This window comes from Ambystoma mexicanum, chromosome 5q, assembly GCF_040938575.1.
Source record: "Ambystoma mexicanum isolate Mex_15411 chromosome 5q, UKY_AmexF1_1, whole genome shotgun sequence".
In the NCBI taxonomy this organism is placed as follows: domain Eukaryota; kingdom Metazoa; phylum Chordata; class Amphibia; order Caudata; family Ambystomatidae; genus Ambystoma; species Ambystoma mexicanum.
This window is the reverse complement of record NC_090933.1, coordinates 78279906-78296732: the sequence shown is the minus strand read 5'-3', so window position 1 is coordinate 78296732 and position 16827 is coordinate 78279906.

Below are 16827 nucleotides of genomic sequence, written 5' to 3'. Positions count from 1 at the left end.
TCCTCAAAGTAGGGCATGTACAGATTGGCAAAGCTGGGAGCAAAAGCTGCTGCTGCACCGCTCCTTTAATTTGAAGGGTGCGGTCAGAAATATTATTGTCTCTATGGTTCAGCCATGTGTTTTTTACCATACGTTGATCGATCGTACAAACATTTCCTATGCACCTTACCAGAGTTTTCGTCTTTTAAACACAAGCGAAATAAGGCAACTGTACTGTGCTCTTCCTGCATGAATATATACTAACACAGCATCTGCACGTATAGACAGGATACGGTCATAGACACCAAATACCTATAGTAATTTGATTACTATCCACACCTATTGCCCAGATATTCAGAGCACTGCATCATTTGTTTTTAGCCTCCATTGTATGCATGCTGCTTAGAGAGCTACAGATGCACTGTAAATGCACCATCTCGCCTATTTAAGTATCACTACATGTCTTGCCTCAAGGTAGCTATAGTTTGCATTTTAGCCACTGCTTTAATCGTCGCACTTAGGTGCCTATTATTCTATGCATTTTAGTCATTGTTTTGATTGTCACATCTAGGTGCCCTTTATTCTTTTCATTTTAGTCACTGCTAGGATGGTCGCATTTAGGTGCCTCTTATGCTATGTATTTTAGTCATTGTTTTGATTGTCACATCTAGGTGCCCTTTATTCTTTGCATTTTAGTCACTGCTGGGATTGTCGCATTTAGGTGCCTCTTATGCTATGTATTTTAGTCATTGTTTTGATTGTCACATCTAGGTGCCCTTTATTCTTTGCATTTTAGTCACTGTTGGGAGTGTCATACTTAGGTGCCTCTTATGCTATGTATTTTAGTCATTGTTTGATTGTCACATCTAGGTGCCCCTTATTCCTTGCATTTTAGTCACTGCTGGGATTGTCGCATTTAGGTGCCTCTTATGCTATGTATTTTAGTCATTGTTTTGATTGTCACATCTAGGTGCCCTTTATTCTGTGCATTTTAGTCACTGTTGGGAGTGTCATACTTAGGTGCCACTTATGCTATGTATTTTAGTCATTGTTTGATTGTCACATCTAGGTGCCCCTTATTCCTTGCATTTTAGTCACTGCTGGGATTGTCACACGTAGAAGCTATTGCTATCTGTTTCCCAACATATGTACTACTGAAACTGGCCTCATATACATACTCTGTTCCCTACTCTGGACTATCCTCACTATCACCTCAATATTGGCCCACACTAATGCCACACCCTGCAACCTGCAGGAGAGAAATATGCGACTTAGAGCAAGACTGCCACGTCTTTACGACCTCAAAAATAAAAGAACTAGACCCCCTGGTTTTACTTCTACTCTAACTGCCTCTGACCCTAACCTTCTTGCCCTAGCTGCTGTAAGGCACCCCAAAATACATACTGACCTTTTTCACAACCAGAAGGGACCCAACTTTCCAAATCCTAGACTCATCCAAAAAAAAATCACAATCCCTACCTTATCAGGAGCCCTCATTAATGCGAGGTCCCTCATAGCACATAACACGGAAATTGCTTGCTGACATACTAGCCATGGATAACCTTGATCTCCTAGCTATTACTGAGACTTGGCTCCATGATGCCGCTGGCCCTACACTCATGATTGCTATACCAGATGATTACACTATACTAAGAGCCGATCAGCCTAACTTTAGAGGAGGCGGCTTGGCTATCATCGCCAAAACTAACTTAGCTGTAAGACTTACCCCACACCTAGCCATCACATCTTGCGAACTTCTTTATGCTAAAATACCTATCTCTAATAACAGCACACTAAATGTCCTACTGGTGTACAGACCACCAGGCCCACTAGGTAACTTTGAGGGAGACCTATCTAGCCTTCTCACGAATATCATCAAAGACTCCACCCAGCTCCTGCTATTAGGTGACTTTAACCTGGGATTCAATGACGATGAAGACAAACAGGCCCACTTTATCCAATCAATCCTAGTCGATCATGGCCTTACCCAAAAAGTCTTAGCCCCGACTCATATAAAAGGGTGGATATTAACCGAAACTGTGCCATTTCCATTTCCATCTCTAATATTTTACCACAAACATGGACCGACCACCACTTTATCTGCTTCTCAACTACCATAGAGCCTCCTATATTAGATAAGCTAGTAACAGTACCACCTATGCCCACCAGAAGCAAAAAAGAAATCACGGCTGAAAAACTACTCCCACTCCTCCTACCAGCTCTCACTGCTAGCGCTTCTAATACTGACCCTAATATGCTAGTTGAGACATTCAATAACACTATGTCCAAAGCCTTAGATACTATTGCCCCTATCAAACTGCGCAAAAAACAAACGAGAATCTCATCTCAACTCATGGTTCACCCCTCACCTTAAAGAATTACGGATCCAAAAACGTAAACTCCAAGCTATTTGGAGGCATACACTTTCAGTTAAGAATAAAACTTTACTGGACAACCTTGCTAAAAAATATAAGAAGGAAATAATCCAAACTAAAAAGAATACATTTAATGTGAGAATTAGTAAAGCCAACTCTAATTCTAAATAACTTTTTACCATCCTCCGGGAAATGGAAAACCCAATTGCTCCCACAGATAATGTCCCTAAGGACAAACAATGGTGTACCAGCATCCAAAACGCCTTAGCTAATACAATTACAACCCTCCAATCCAAAATTGCAAAGAAGAAAGCATCCTTGAACCCCACTGGAACCAACACTTCCCACATCATAGATACACCCAAAACAGTCACTCAAAGTAACTGCAAACCATTCAGATTTACAAACATATCTATACTGGAAACTGAAAAGATGATACTATCTTTGAAACCGTCCAACTGCCAAGGTGACAGTTGCCCAGCACAAGTTATTAAGGATGCAGCTATAGACCTAGCCATTCATTTCTAAATTAATAAATGCCTCCTTTAGATCAAGCACTGTACCTACCAACCTCAAAGAATATTGGGTACTGCCTCTCCTTAAAAACAGACCCTTGACCCAGCCATCCTGACCAATTATAAGCCTATTACCACGGTCCCATTTCTCTTTAAAATCATCGACAGAGTAGCTTACCTCCAGATCCCAGATTTTCTGGAAACAAACCAACTACTAGGATCACGCCAATCTGGCTTGGTACTGAAACGGCCCTTATTGACCTCAAGACACAAATCGACGAGTTGAAGGATAAAGGTAAAACAGCTATGCTCCTCCTCCTTGACTTATCGGCGGCCTTCGACCTAGTGGACCACGCAGTGTTATGCAACCACCTAGCGTCTGCCGCCCATTTCTCAAGTGAAGCTATAGCCTGGGTACAATCCTTCCTAGCCAACCGTATGATGAGAGTGTTCTCCCCATTAGCCTCAGCGGACCCAATACATATCACCTGTGGCAGTCCATAAGGTTCATGTGTCCCCCCCACTATGTACAACAGCTTTACTAAGCCAGTCTTTGACAAACTTGACAGATTGGGGGTAACCTATACCAATTATGCGGACGACGCGCAGATCCTCATACCCCTATCTGGCAACTTTGTTGAAGACACAGCTCTAGTTAACAAGATTTACATCATCATTCAGGCATGGATGGCTTCCCACGGCCTCTGCTTGAATGACGACAAAACTGAGATACTGATCCTGGGCTCCGACTCCAACCTGAAAAAACGTATCCCTAATTATCTCGCCTTCAATATAGATGGCAACATAATCAAAGTGGCAACCGAGGTAAAAACTCTAGGTTTCTACCTCGACTCCACTCTATCCCTCAAAAAACAAGTTAACTTGCTGGCTTACTCCACAGCCTATACCTGCAAATTAATCAGGGTCTGTAAACCCTACTTGTCCAAAACCAATTGTATCACACTAGCCAATGCTTTAGTAATGTCCAAATTGGACTACTGTAACGCCCTATACGTGGGTGCTAATAAAACTGTCATAAACAAACTACTAATACTACAGAATAATGCTCTTAGAGCAGCCTTAGACATACCCCGCAGAGCACACATATCCAACATCAGGAAAGACCATCATTGGCTTAAAATCAGTGACAGAGTTCTCCTTAAAATGCTATCGCTCACACACAAAGGACTGAACAACACTGCGCCCCCATACATCTCGGCTAGATTGACCAGAAAATCCTTTACTCAATACACTAGAGCCTCTAACCACTCCTTACTTGAAACTTCCAGATTTAGACTAACTAAAGCGGGTGGAGCAAGCTTCCCTGTTAGAGCTGCCCGTGCCTGGAATGATCTCCCTACTGCACTGGGATCTATTCTACCCTACTCTAGATTCAGACGGAATGTGAAAAGCTGGCTTTAGATCAATGACAACTAACTACCTTGACTCTTCCAATATCGGGCTACAAACGACCTCATTGCCAACAAGATGTGAGGGACACACATCCTGTCTCTCTTGTATATTTGTATTGTATATAAGCTAATAACACAATTAATGCATTCTTTGTATGTATCCTCGGTATGTATGTAACCTAAGCTTAAGTATTCTTGCTACTGCTGCGCCCGGCTACCCCTGGGTTTTGGAGCGCATTATCAAATAATAAACTAAACTAAACTAAAGGGACCATGTGTTGCCAAATGTGAAGAAATTCCTGCCAAGGGCTATCTTGAGGTGTTTGATGAGAAAAGTCATGGGCACTTCATGGGGCATAGGTTGCTTGTTAAAGGAATGGTGTGGTCAGAAATATTATTGTCTCTATGGTTCGGCAATGTGTTTTTAACCATCCGTTGATCGATCGTACAAACATTTCCTATGCACCTTTCCAGAGTTTTCGTCTTTTAAACACAAGCGAAATCAGGCAGCAGGGCGCGGCCATCTTGTGATAATCTTATCACTTGCCGCATCGCCCTGGGTGAACTGCCTTTTTGCGGCACTAAATCATATCCCCCGCCCCTGAGCCTGACATCACCAAATCATTGATATTCTCTGCCTCTCTTCCTGACGTTACTGGGCAGCACAGCCAGTCTTCACCTACGCAACTTGACGCAGAACCCGGAAAACAACACACATCGTCTCACAACACAATGTGTCACAATTCGGAATATGAAACTGTACTTTAAAAGGAAACAGCAAGACTGTACAATTGGTAAAGTACATTTATTTCACATTAAATGTTTCGAGAACATTCGGCGATTGACATATTCAATCAAAATGGAACATTTTTTCTTTGCTCTCGATCCACAAATGTTTATCATGAGCTCATTTTTGGTACACAGGGTGTTCGTTATGGGTAAATGGAGCACTTTGGTCGCACTGTGAATTGCAAGGCTGGTGCATCAACTTGCCACTAGACCACCGTAAAGGTTGTTATGTTGCTCCTAATCGATGGTACAGCGTAAGGGCATATTGGCCCTTGGCGATCGTCCCAAAAAAAGAGTCATATAAATCCAGTGATTGACATGTAGCTGAAGCTGGTGGTTGAAGAAACCGTCGGTTGGGGTCTGGAATAGATGACAATCGCAGAATGGCAGGATGTACCTGTTTGCAAAAGATAAAAATAGAAATGTGTCTCAGTAGCCGATCTTTATAACAATTAATCATTTTATTTATTAGCGCAGAGGTGACACAATGTGAACCGAGAGAACACAAAGTGGAATATCAAAGTAGTCCGCTATTTGCTTCCGAGGATAGTGCAATGGAGTATGGTCAGCTCTAAACGTAATGCGTAAAATGAGGCAACAATTCGAGGTGCACAATGTAATGATTTTTTTAGCATTGAAACCAGGGTGAAACGAGTGGTGGTCTACATGAATGTCGATGCTGGACTGCACATGTGCCCAGTAGAAAGACCAGCACACAAAGGTTGTACTTGCACTTCATTGCAATATGCCACACAGAACGAACAAGTACAATGTAACCCAGCAATAACGGTCAGCTATTCGTATTTGGACTAGTTCTGGTATAAAATCGTCTAAAGAGAAACTTACATTATATTCGGCATTTCCATTCTCTTGGCGTAATGCAGACCATAACGCAGACTCTGTTCGTGTCAACGATTTTTCATAAACTAAACTTACATGTAACTAGGTCCAGTTTCGGAATGGACAACCTTATCATATCTTACGATATTACACCCCTCCTTCAATTCAATCCCTTTCGGAATGGTCCCTGTCTCTCAAGGTCAAAAAACAATAGAACCTTATACTGTGTGTGCGACGCGTGGGCCTCCCCAGCTCCCAAGGAAAAATTCAAAGCTTGTGACCTTCCCTCACAATGAACATACATTCTTAGTTTGCAACATCCCGTGTCAACGCATCCATGAGAACTGGAATTTTGAAGCACGGGCCCTGGAGGAAAAAATTGGGGGCTGTCACACTTCGCTGTTCGTGGCGCTGCTGAAGGGTAGGGGAAACTTTCCAATGACAGAATGCACCCTACTCCAAAATTGTAGTGGATGAAACACAGAAACAGAGTCAAAGTGTGTCTAGTAATAGCCCCACCTCTGCTTATCTCACAGCCTCCTACCCCATGGCATGTTTTCACAGTCAGTACTTCTTGCGAGCCTATTATCTTATGTAGCCTAGGTCTCATCCCTTTTGTGTGACGAGCAGATATTCAGGTGTTTTGGGAACAGTATGGCAAGGCAACTGCCAAAACTGAAAGATTCTTACACACTGTTATCCATCGGGCACTAACACGATAAATGAAGGTCCCACAGTAGCTCGACTAAACTGTGAAATGTGAAAGCAGTGTTACATTGTATGTCAATCGAAATAATTGTACTATTTTTTTTTTTAAAAAGGACTAAGAGGATAGATTTGAAAAGAAAAATTGCATACTTTATTTGGACACTTTATAAAAACATTTTTGGCAAAAATAAAAACAGATGGTAATCATTTGTACCGGGATTTGAACTGTTCAACGAGCTCTGCTTTGTTGGACATGGCATGTTAGCAATGTTTTTTGGCAATGTATGTGTGCTCTGAACAGCAATTCCATGAGTATGCATCTCTTTGACATTAATAATAAGATATTTAACAAAATTGAATTCCATTTCCTCATATACTGGTTTGACCACCCATTTGTTGCTTCTTTTCATAAAGGCCATAGTGTAGCGAAGCATCCCTAAGTTTCCTGCAGTCCTAGATTGTTCACGGCCTACATTCTCGTTATGCGCTAATACCGCTAGTAATGTCCTATATTTCATCCCTCCGATGCCGAAATGCAATCGCTTTGGCCTGTACTTTAGGCACAAATTGTGGAACACCTCCAAATCTCCTGTGTGACAGAATTCTGTGAGTCCCTTCGGATCTCTTGATAGACTTTTATCAAACACAATCTTCTCAAGGGCTTTGTGTGGAGTTGAAGATGGAATCAACCACTTCTTCTTCCGTGCCTGCTCCGGGGACAAAGGGCCATGTTCACATTGGTGGAAATGTTGGTTTTCTGTCCAGTGGTGAACGTTGGAACAGTGGTGCATTAGTGACTGCCATTTTTCCAGTAGAATTTCCACAGACCCATCACATGTTTTGGAGCTCCACCAAAGATGGTTGCTGAAAGACCGGGACCACCGAGAAATACTTTCCAAACCTTTTTTTCCCCTGCAGCAGATATTTTTTTATTGCTTGATTTGGCAACATACAGGCAAACTTTTTTTGGCATAGATCAAATTGATGTTTAATATTTGGAAACTGCTCTCTCATTGTCTTGGCTATTGAAACGTGTTTGTCCGTGGCTATGAGGTTGATTTGCATTCCCCTCGATTGTAGATCATCCAGTGATTTTATAAAACCAAGCTTCTCCATGGCCAATGAGGATTTACATTCGGACACCTGCACGACCACCGAACTCACAATTTTCTTACTTTCCATGTCCTGAAAGTGGTATGTGCAGTACTTAGCAGAAAATCCGGGGCTGTTACACTGTCCATCACCGGCTAGCCTCGACCATTTGTCGGAGAATGTACTTTGAATAGACAATTGTTAAATTTTCCAAGCTTCACTAATGGCAGGGAATAGATAATCACGTTGATATTTGTAGTACTGCGTTTTAGAAATGAAATTGAGCCCCACAAACTGACAGAAACTGGTTAACTTCCTGAAACTAGAGTCACTGAAAAGTAAAGCTGCTGCACACAGTAGATTGCCAGCTGGCAGTTTCACCAGCATCGGTTGAGCGGACCATGAAAATGTTTAATGTAACTTTTGACAGGTGGCATGTATTTTGAGGTTAATGCCTTGTGTTAGACGAGTCACATTCACCAATGGCTTCCCACATACTTCCCCTCTCACTGAATGCACCCATTTCAGCATCTTTATAATCTCCATCAAGCTGCTGTCGAATACTATGTATTTGGCCTCCTTCATTAGACTGTCATCCTGCATCACTGTTGTTTCGAACTGAACCGTTGTGGGCACATCAGCCAAACTGGACATACTATAGTTGAGATCTTTGTCTAGTTCATCGGTCAATTGTGTTGATGCTTCAGTCTCTGTCATTTCAACATCTGTTACTTCACCATGGATAGGAGAAAAAATCAATATCGACTGCTTTTTGGGTAGCATTTTTTTGGCGGGTGTCGATTGTGTCAAGTGCTCTGCGACTAATGTAAAACTATCTTCTATACATTCAGTTTCATCTTCATCTGGCGGAGCAGTCGCATTGTAGCAATGGTCCAAAAACACTTTGCTGGATTTGCTGGTCACATTAAATTCATTTTCTGGCCATTGGACAAAGGCATCTCGAGTCTGAACACGCCGCCTGTCAATTAATAGTTCCTCCATGGTGAAAACAGTTTGGCAAGCAGCATCTCTCATTTGTGTCACTGTCTGTGTCTGCATAGTCCGTACTCAATCGGGCAAAAACAGGACAGATAGGAAAAAGGATTTTCAGTGTAAATCCAACATACAGAATCGTACAATTTACATTTAAAAAAAGCATATAATGAAGGCCTCAGCACAAAAAAATTGCTAAATATATAAACTGTTTATAAATAACCTTATTTTTCTTTCTTTTCTTAGAAACCTTCTTTGCTCTAACATCACCATCAACAAGCTGGTGCACTCTGATCCGCATGCCTCCCGTTCAATATACGGATCTTGTATACATCCCTAGAAAAGAGTATCCATTTAAAATAAGTCATTTACATTGCACATAAAAGTAGACCGACTTTCTTTCATTAGAGGGTACTGTCAGTACGCATACCTCTGGCTACGGATCGACTACAAGGTCTGGCTCCGGATCGACTACAAGGGATGATGTAATTGTAGAGGATGCTTCAGCAACTCCCTGAAACACAGTATTTGCATTAGTATGGATTAAAATATTGGAAACTGAACACACACTTTGGGACAACGACAAAGGTACATATCAATAGCAAACAACGAATGAAACATTGTGTAAAACAATTACACGATATGTAAATATGATCAGATTATCTTGTTTGATGTAACTGTCAGTACTCATACATCTGGATCAACTACAAGGGATGTTGTAATTGTAGTGGACGCTTCAGCATCTCTCTGAAACATAGTACTTGCATTAATAAGGATGAAATATTGGAAATCGAACACACACTTTGGAAAGACGACAAAGGTACATGTAAATAGCAAACCACAAATGAACCATTCTGTAAAAGAATTACACGATATCTAAATATGATCAGATTATCTCATTTGATGGAACTGTCAGTACCCACACCTCTGGCTCCGGATCAACTACAAGGGATGTTGTAATTGTAGTGGACGCTTCAGCATCTCCCTGAAACACAGTACTTGCATTAATAAGGATGAAAATATTGGAAATTGAACACACACGTTGGAAAGATGACAAAGGTACACATCAATAGCAAACCACAAATTAAAAATTTGGTAAAAGAATTAGACGATACGTAAATATGATTACATTATCTCAAATTCCATGCATAAAACAAGTCTGGAACAGAATAGCTAAGTAAGATTACCTGATACGCGCTCGAAGTGGTTGATGACTCCAGGCAAGACATGGATGTTGAATCTTGTTGCTTCATATTCGGTGGATAGTCATGGAGTTGTAAAGGGAAAGTATTTGATTTAGAAATGCTAATATTAAAAATTGGCATGTAAGGAGACTGAATACGAGAAAATTATGCTTATGTAAATGCATAATATAGCACAGTTATCTGTGCCTATAAATCAATTTTTTTTGAGGGTTCAAAAACGAGGACTGATGTTTAGCAAAAGGGTCATTATTTAAAAAGCTATACAATCATATAAATATCTAAAGCATTATAAGAGACATTTACACTTAAAATACCAATCAATCCATATGGTTACCTGCACACTACCACAAGGTCTAAAGCTAAATCCGGAAGCGTGACTCACCTGTGGCAGCATGTGAGTGAAGAATATTCGCAATATCTGACCCATTCTCTAATTCGATCTACAGTCTTAGGGAATACATGCATTGTAGTTCCTTCAGATGTGTCATGGGTCTTCGAAGGGCAACCGAAAATCGAACATGCAGGCATTGTTGTAAATTCTGCAAAAAAAGATCAACATTATTCAAAATGTACTTTGCATAAAAATGTGAAAAAGAAGGAATTAGACCATAGATTCTTCAATGCAAGCTTTGTTTTGGTCATCACGGCAAAACCATTGCAGCGTGGGCGGCTGTATTATAGGATAACTTTCACAAACAATTCATTGATTTGACGAAAATCAGAACTTGTTACTCGTCCCTTGAATGTACTATCGTGCATGAAATGGAAACATTCTTATATTATAGACACAGTCCGCGAAGGATGCAATTCGATGGCAATTGACACTGATGAAAATTGATATATCAATAACATAACAAATGAAACTCAAGTCAATAGCAATGAGACCAATAAACATAGCACTACTGAGTACGTAACTTCCAAATAGATAGAAATTTACAGATGAAGGCGATATGATTAGGATACATGACCTTACCTTGACCAACGAACAGTTGGATTCAGCAAGCAGAGTAGTTAGTGGCAGGGGAACAGGGAGATGTTCACAGGTAGCACACTGACGAGTTGACTCGCAGCGGTCACAGAAGTTCACAGATAGCACGACGACGAGCAGATTAGCATTGGTCACCAGAGTTCTCAGGTAGCACGTTCATGAGTTGACTTGCAGTGCTCAAAGATGTTCTCATGATAAATATCAAGTGGTTTATAAAGAATTAAAAAAAGGGGTGTGTTTGTGAATGAATGACGTGTTTATGTCGTGGTATTATGTGGATTGCAGGGGTGCAGCCTGCTTCAAGGGGAGCCTGCCTGGAGACACGGGGTCTGAGGAGGCCATGTGAACAATGACCCCTGCACAAAAGATAGCTTTGAAGTGTACATGGTCTTTGGCACCTTGGCTGTTCGCGCCCTTGACAGCACCCCTTGGCAGCGCCAACCACTCGTGCGAACTGCCTTTGATAGTGGAGGGGGCATGGGGCGTGCAGACAAGGCACTGGAACACTGCTGAATGGAGACACACTTATGTGGATTGCAGGGGCACGGCCTGCTTCAAGGGGAGCCTGCCTGGAGACACAGGGTCTGAGAAGGCCATGTGAACAATGACCCCTGCGCAAAAGATAGCTTTGTAGTGTACATGGTCTTTGGAATGTAAAAGCACGGAAATATCGAGGCTGAGTACCACAAAAGGAAATACACCAAACACTGGCTATAAAGATTCACAGATCTTTTAATCTACTGTACAGTTACAAATAAACAGAAATACAGATAGCTATCTGGCTCTCAATACATCACAATGAGTACCTGTTAGGACTTGATGGTCATGCAGATTTAAGGAACCTCCGTCCCCAAATACCGCACGGGAAGATAGTAAGATCACTACCCACGCAGTCTTTGAGGCCACAGGTGTTGAGTGGCGTCAGACTGGAACCAGGAATGCTGTGGGCTTGACGGATGCTCCCGATGGAAACGAGCAACCAACCAAGGGGCATCTACATCACAAGCGGGAACCCAAGAGCGGTCCGCAGGACCGTAACCTGCCCAATGCACAAGATATTGCAAACGCCCTCTAAAAAAACGGGAACCCAAAATGGCACAGACCTCGAACACACCGCGGGAAGACACAGAAACAGGAGCAGGAGGGGAGACGATGCGGATAGGGCCAGGACAAGGCTTGAGTAGGGAGGTGTGGAACACTGGATGGATGCGCCAGGCGGGGGGAATCGGCAGGCGATAGGCCACAGGATTCAGCACCTTGGACACCCGATAAGGACCAACAAACCGGGGAATCAGTTTCCGGCATCCAGGGATATGCAATGACATGAGGCCAACCAAACCCGATCACCAACTTGATATGCAGGAGCCGCCACACGTTTCCTATCAGCAGCGGCCTTCATAGAAAGTTGGAATTCCCGAAAGTGGACAAGGGTCTGGGCATGAACGTGACAAGGTCACGAGCACAGGCAGTAGCAGCGGGGGTACTGGAAAGGGTGAAATCTGGTAATGGAAGTGTGCGGGAATGTTGACCGTATAAGGAGTAGAAAGGGGAAAAACCAGTGGAAGAGTGCAGGGCATATTTATATGCGAATTCCGCAAGATGCAACAAATTAAGCCAGGTGTCCTGATACTGGAGGGAAAGGCAACATAGGTACTGCTCCAGAGCCTGGTTCACATTATCTGTCTGCCCATCACTCTCCGGATGATAGGCAGAGGAGAATCGTGCATCGATGCCAAGGAGTTTGGTAAGGGCCTGCCAAAAAACGAGAAGTGAATTGTGTATCACGGTCTGACACCAGGACCTGCGGCAGCCCGAAAAGGCAAAAGACTGACTTAAAGAACATTCGGGCCAATGTAGGAGCGGAGGGGATCCCTGTACAGGGCATAAACTGGGCCATTTTTGTATATGAATCTACCACTACCCAGATGGCGTCAAAACCCTGCGTACGAGGCAAATCCGTGATCAGGTCCATTGAGACTGTATGCCAGGGCCTTGGGGGTATCGGTAGTGGTTGAATCAATCCCAGTGGGCGAGCTCTGCGTGATTTACCCTGAGCTCATACCGAACAGGTGTTCACATAATTCTCCACATCACGTCTCATCGACGGCCACCAGCACCAATGTTTCAGAAGATCTAGAGTATGACGTTGCCCTGGGTGCCCATTGATGGCGGTGTCATGAGACCAGTCCAGTGCCTGGTTACGGATGTCACTGGTGGTCAAAAACAGCTTCCCCTGTACGAAAGGCAGTCCGTCCTGAAAGACAGGGGCCCATTCTGTCAGTGTGTGAGGGTGTTGTGTGACCCAATGGCGTATCGCTGACAACATGGGTAATGATGGAGTGCAGGCACAGACTACATGACCCTGCTCTAGTAGTGTATCCGGAAAAGATGGGAAGAACACCCCCTCTGGAGATCTAGACAGTGCATCCGCCTTTCCGTGGACCACCCCGGCCTATGTTGGATCACAAAGTCGTAAGCCACAAAAAAACAGATGCCAACGTACTTGCCGGCTGTTCGTGCATTTGAGGGAAGCCAGGTCTTGCAAGTTCCTATGATCGGAGTACACGATAGTTTGATGTTTAGCCCCCAGGAGGTGATGCCTCCAGACCTGTAGCGCGTCCTTGATGGCCAGGAGCTCTTTCTCGGTGACTGTACAATGTGTTTCAGTCGCCGTGAACTTATGTGAATGGTACGCCACCGGATGTAGGTGACCAGTAGTTGGGCAAGGTTCTGAAAGCACTGCCCCTAATGCAAATGATGATGCGTCAGCCTCTAGGACGAAAGGGAGCTCAGGATCTGGGTGTTGAAGGACAGGAGCGGTGTTGAAGGCTACTTTAAGCGAGTCAAAGGCTGCCTGATGTTCTGTTGACCACTGGAACGGGACAAGAGGACTGGTCAAGGCAGTTAAAGGGGCCACAATGGAACAGAAGCCAGCGATAAAACGCCGGTAAAAGTTAGCGAAACCGAGGAAGGACTGTACTTGCTTGAGATTCCTCAGAGTTGGGCATTCTGTGATTGCACGTATTTTAGACTGATTCATCGCCAATCCCCCTGGGGATATGTGAAACCCTAACAACTCGACTTCCTCAACATGAAACTGGCACTTTTCGGGTTTTGCAAATAATGTGTTCTTCTTGAGGCGGGACAGCACTTCCTTAACGTGGATGATGTGTTCCTCCAAGGAAGGTGAAAATACCAGCATATCATCCAAATATACCACCACATAAATGTCTAGGATGTCGCTGAATACGTCGTTGATAAAGCGCTGAAAAGTGGCCGGGGCATTACATAGGCCGAAAGGCATCACTGTATACTCAAATAAGCCCTGGCGAGAGCAGAAAGCCGTCTTCCACGCATCCCCTCTGCGCATACGAATCAGGTTGTATGCCCCCCGAAGGTCCAGTTTGGTGTATACGGTTGCATGTGTCAGCCTGTCTAATAGCGTGGAGATGAGAGGGATAGGGTAGCGGTTCTTGACCGTAATCGAATTCAGCCGCCTATAGTCTACACAGGGACGGAGATCCCCCTCCTTCCTCAGGACCAAAAATATGGGGCTTGATGCTGGCGAGGAAGAGGGCCGGATATGACCCAAACGTAATGCTTGTTGGATGTACTCCTTCATGGCGTGCTCCTCGGATGGGGACAGTGAATAGATCCGGCCTTTTGGTATTGTGGCATCAGGAATCAAGTCAATGGGGCAATCATATGGCCTATGCGGTGGCAAGCCTTCTGCTCTGACCTTGTCGAACACGTCCTGGTATTCATGGTATACTTCTGGTATATCGGCTAGGACCGCACCCACCGTGTGCGGAGCCATAGATACATCCCCCTCATCTATTGCTATATAGGCCACCGCCCCAAGGGCCCTTGCAGGATTGGGTGTACCCTCGGTTTCTACCAGACAGAAGTGTTGACAAACCTCGGATTCGAAGAGTACCTGACATGTACCCCAGTTGATTACCGGATTATGTCGTCTTAGCCAGGGAATGCCTAAGATAACCCCGAATTGTGGTGTGGCGATTAGGTCGAAGGACAATGTTTCCTTATGGGTGCCTTGAATGACTACCTCCATAGGGGCAGTCTGTTGCTTGATTGGACCGGAAGCCAGGGACGTACCAGCTACAGCCTGTACTGGTTCGGGATGTGTCTTTGAGATCAGGGGTAGGTTCAGTGTGTTGGCCAAAACGATGTCTATAAAGCAACCGGTAGCCCCTGAGTCGATCACTATTTGTACTGAATGCACAGAATCACAGGTGGGTTTTATCAGCGCGTGGACTACAACTGGTCTTATGGGACCAAAGGCAAAAACAACATCAGAGGGGGTCTGAGGGGTGCTTGCCCTTCCCCCCAATCTCAGGGGCGAGCTTTCTGAAAACCCAGATTCTTATTCTTAGGTCAACGAGGACACTCCTTTACATAATGGCCATTGAGACCGCAGTAAAAACAGGCGTTGTCTGTTCTTCTGCATTATCGTTCAACATGGGTTATAGGGCTACGTATCCCTCCTACTTGCATGGGTTCACTGGTGGTGTCTGGCGGAGGGAGAGACTGATGAGTAGAAAGACCGGCTTCCGCCCTACGCTCGGTTCTCTGTGCGTCCACCTGCAAGGCCAGATCAACCAAATCAGAATAGACTGCTGGGAGAGAAGGCACTACTGAGAGAGCATCTTTCATAGAACTGCACAGACCCCTATAGAACACCACGGCCTTCTTATTCTCGGGCCAAGAGGTTTCTGCAGACAGTTGGTTGAAACGTGTTATGTACTCAATGAGGCTCTGTCGTCCTTGAGCGAGATCCAATAGTTCCAGGTCCTGAGATTGGGCCGTGTACCTAGTGTCAAATACCTTGGCCACCTCACTCACCAAGAGATCAAAATCATATAGGGCCGGGTGATCACTATCTAGGAAAAGGTTTGCCCAGGTTGCTGCCACGCCAGTCAAGTAGGATAACAAGAAGGCAGCCTTGGTAGTAGAATCAGGAAATGTCTGGGGTCGGCAAAAGAAGTGGAGGTTGCACTGGTTTAGGAACGTACGATAACTTCTAGGGTCACCATGGTACCTCTCCGGAGCTGCTAGAGGGAACGAAGTTGGGACTACCACTGGAATGGGTGGTGCATGGGGTGTGGATGGGCCTGGGTTCTGGGGTGCAGCATCTCCGAACTCGGAATCTGCTGGTAGTGGGTGGTGTGCACTCTGCAAGGAATCAAGGGGGTGGTGGATCTCAGTTGTGGCTGCAGCCATATTCGTTCGAAGGGCCGTGACAGCTTGCATTAAAGTGGCCACGGGATCCCCGGCTGAGGCTTCCATAATCTGGACGACCAGCGAGGCTTCACAGTCTGTTAGGACTTGATGGTCGTGCAGATTTAAGGAACCTCCGTCCCCAAGTACCGCATGGCAGATAGTAAGATCACTACCCGTGCATTCTTTGATGCCACAGGTGTTGAGTGCCATCAGACTGGAACCAGGAACGCCGGAAGGTCCCCCTGACCACTATAAGGCAAACAATGGTTAAATTAGACACTGACAAAAATGAACCGTCTTCAGAATAATCAGGGGTAAATATATGGGTTTACCTAATGGAGGTGGCCTGATGTTTGAGTGAAACAAAGGGTCAGGAGCCAGTAGATAACCGACAGCAGCAGTAGGCAGGTAGGAGTATGAATACAACACTTGATGGAAAAATCAAGAACCAGGTAGCAAAGCCAAAGGTGGAAATCCAGGTAAGACAAACAGCGACGTATCCAGAAGGGCAGAGAAGTCTGTGTAGCAGTCCGTTGTCGAGGTTTCAGAAATCCAAATCAGCAGGGCGCCAAACAGTATTCGCAAAGCAGCTGTGAAGCATTGCCTTTGCATTTTCCCGAGCCTTTTAACTGTGAGGCTTTGTTATGTGACTCGGGTCACGTGGTGCGGGCCCCGTGACACGTGATCCAT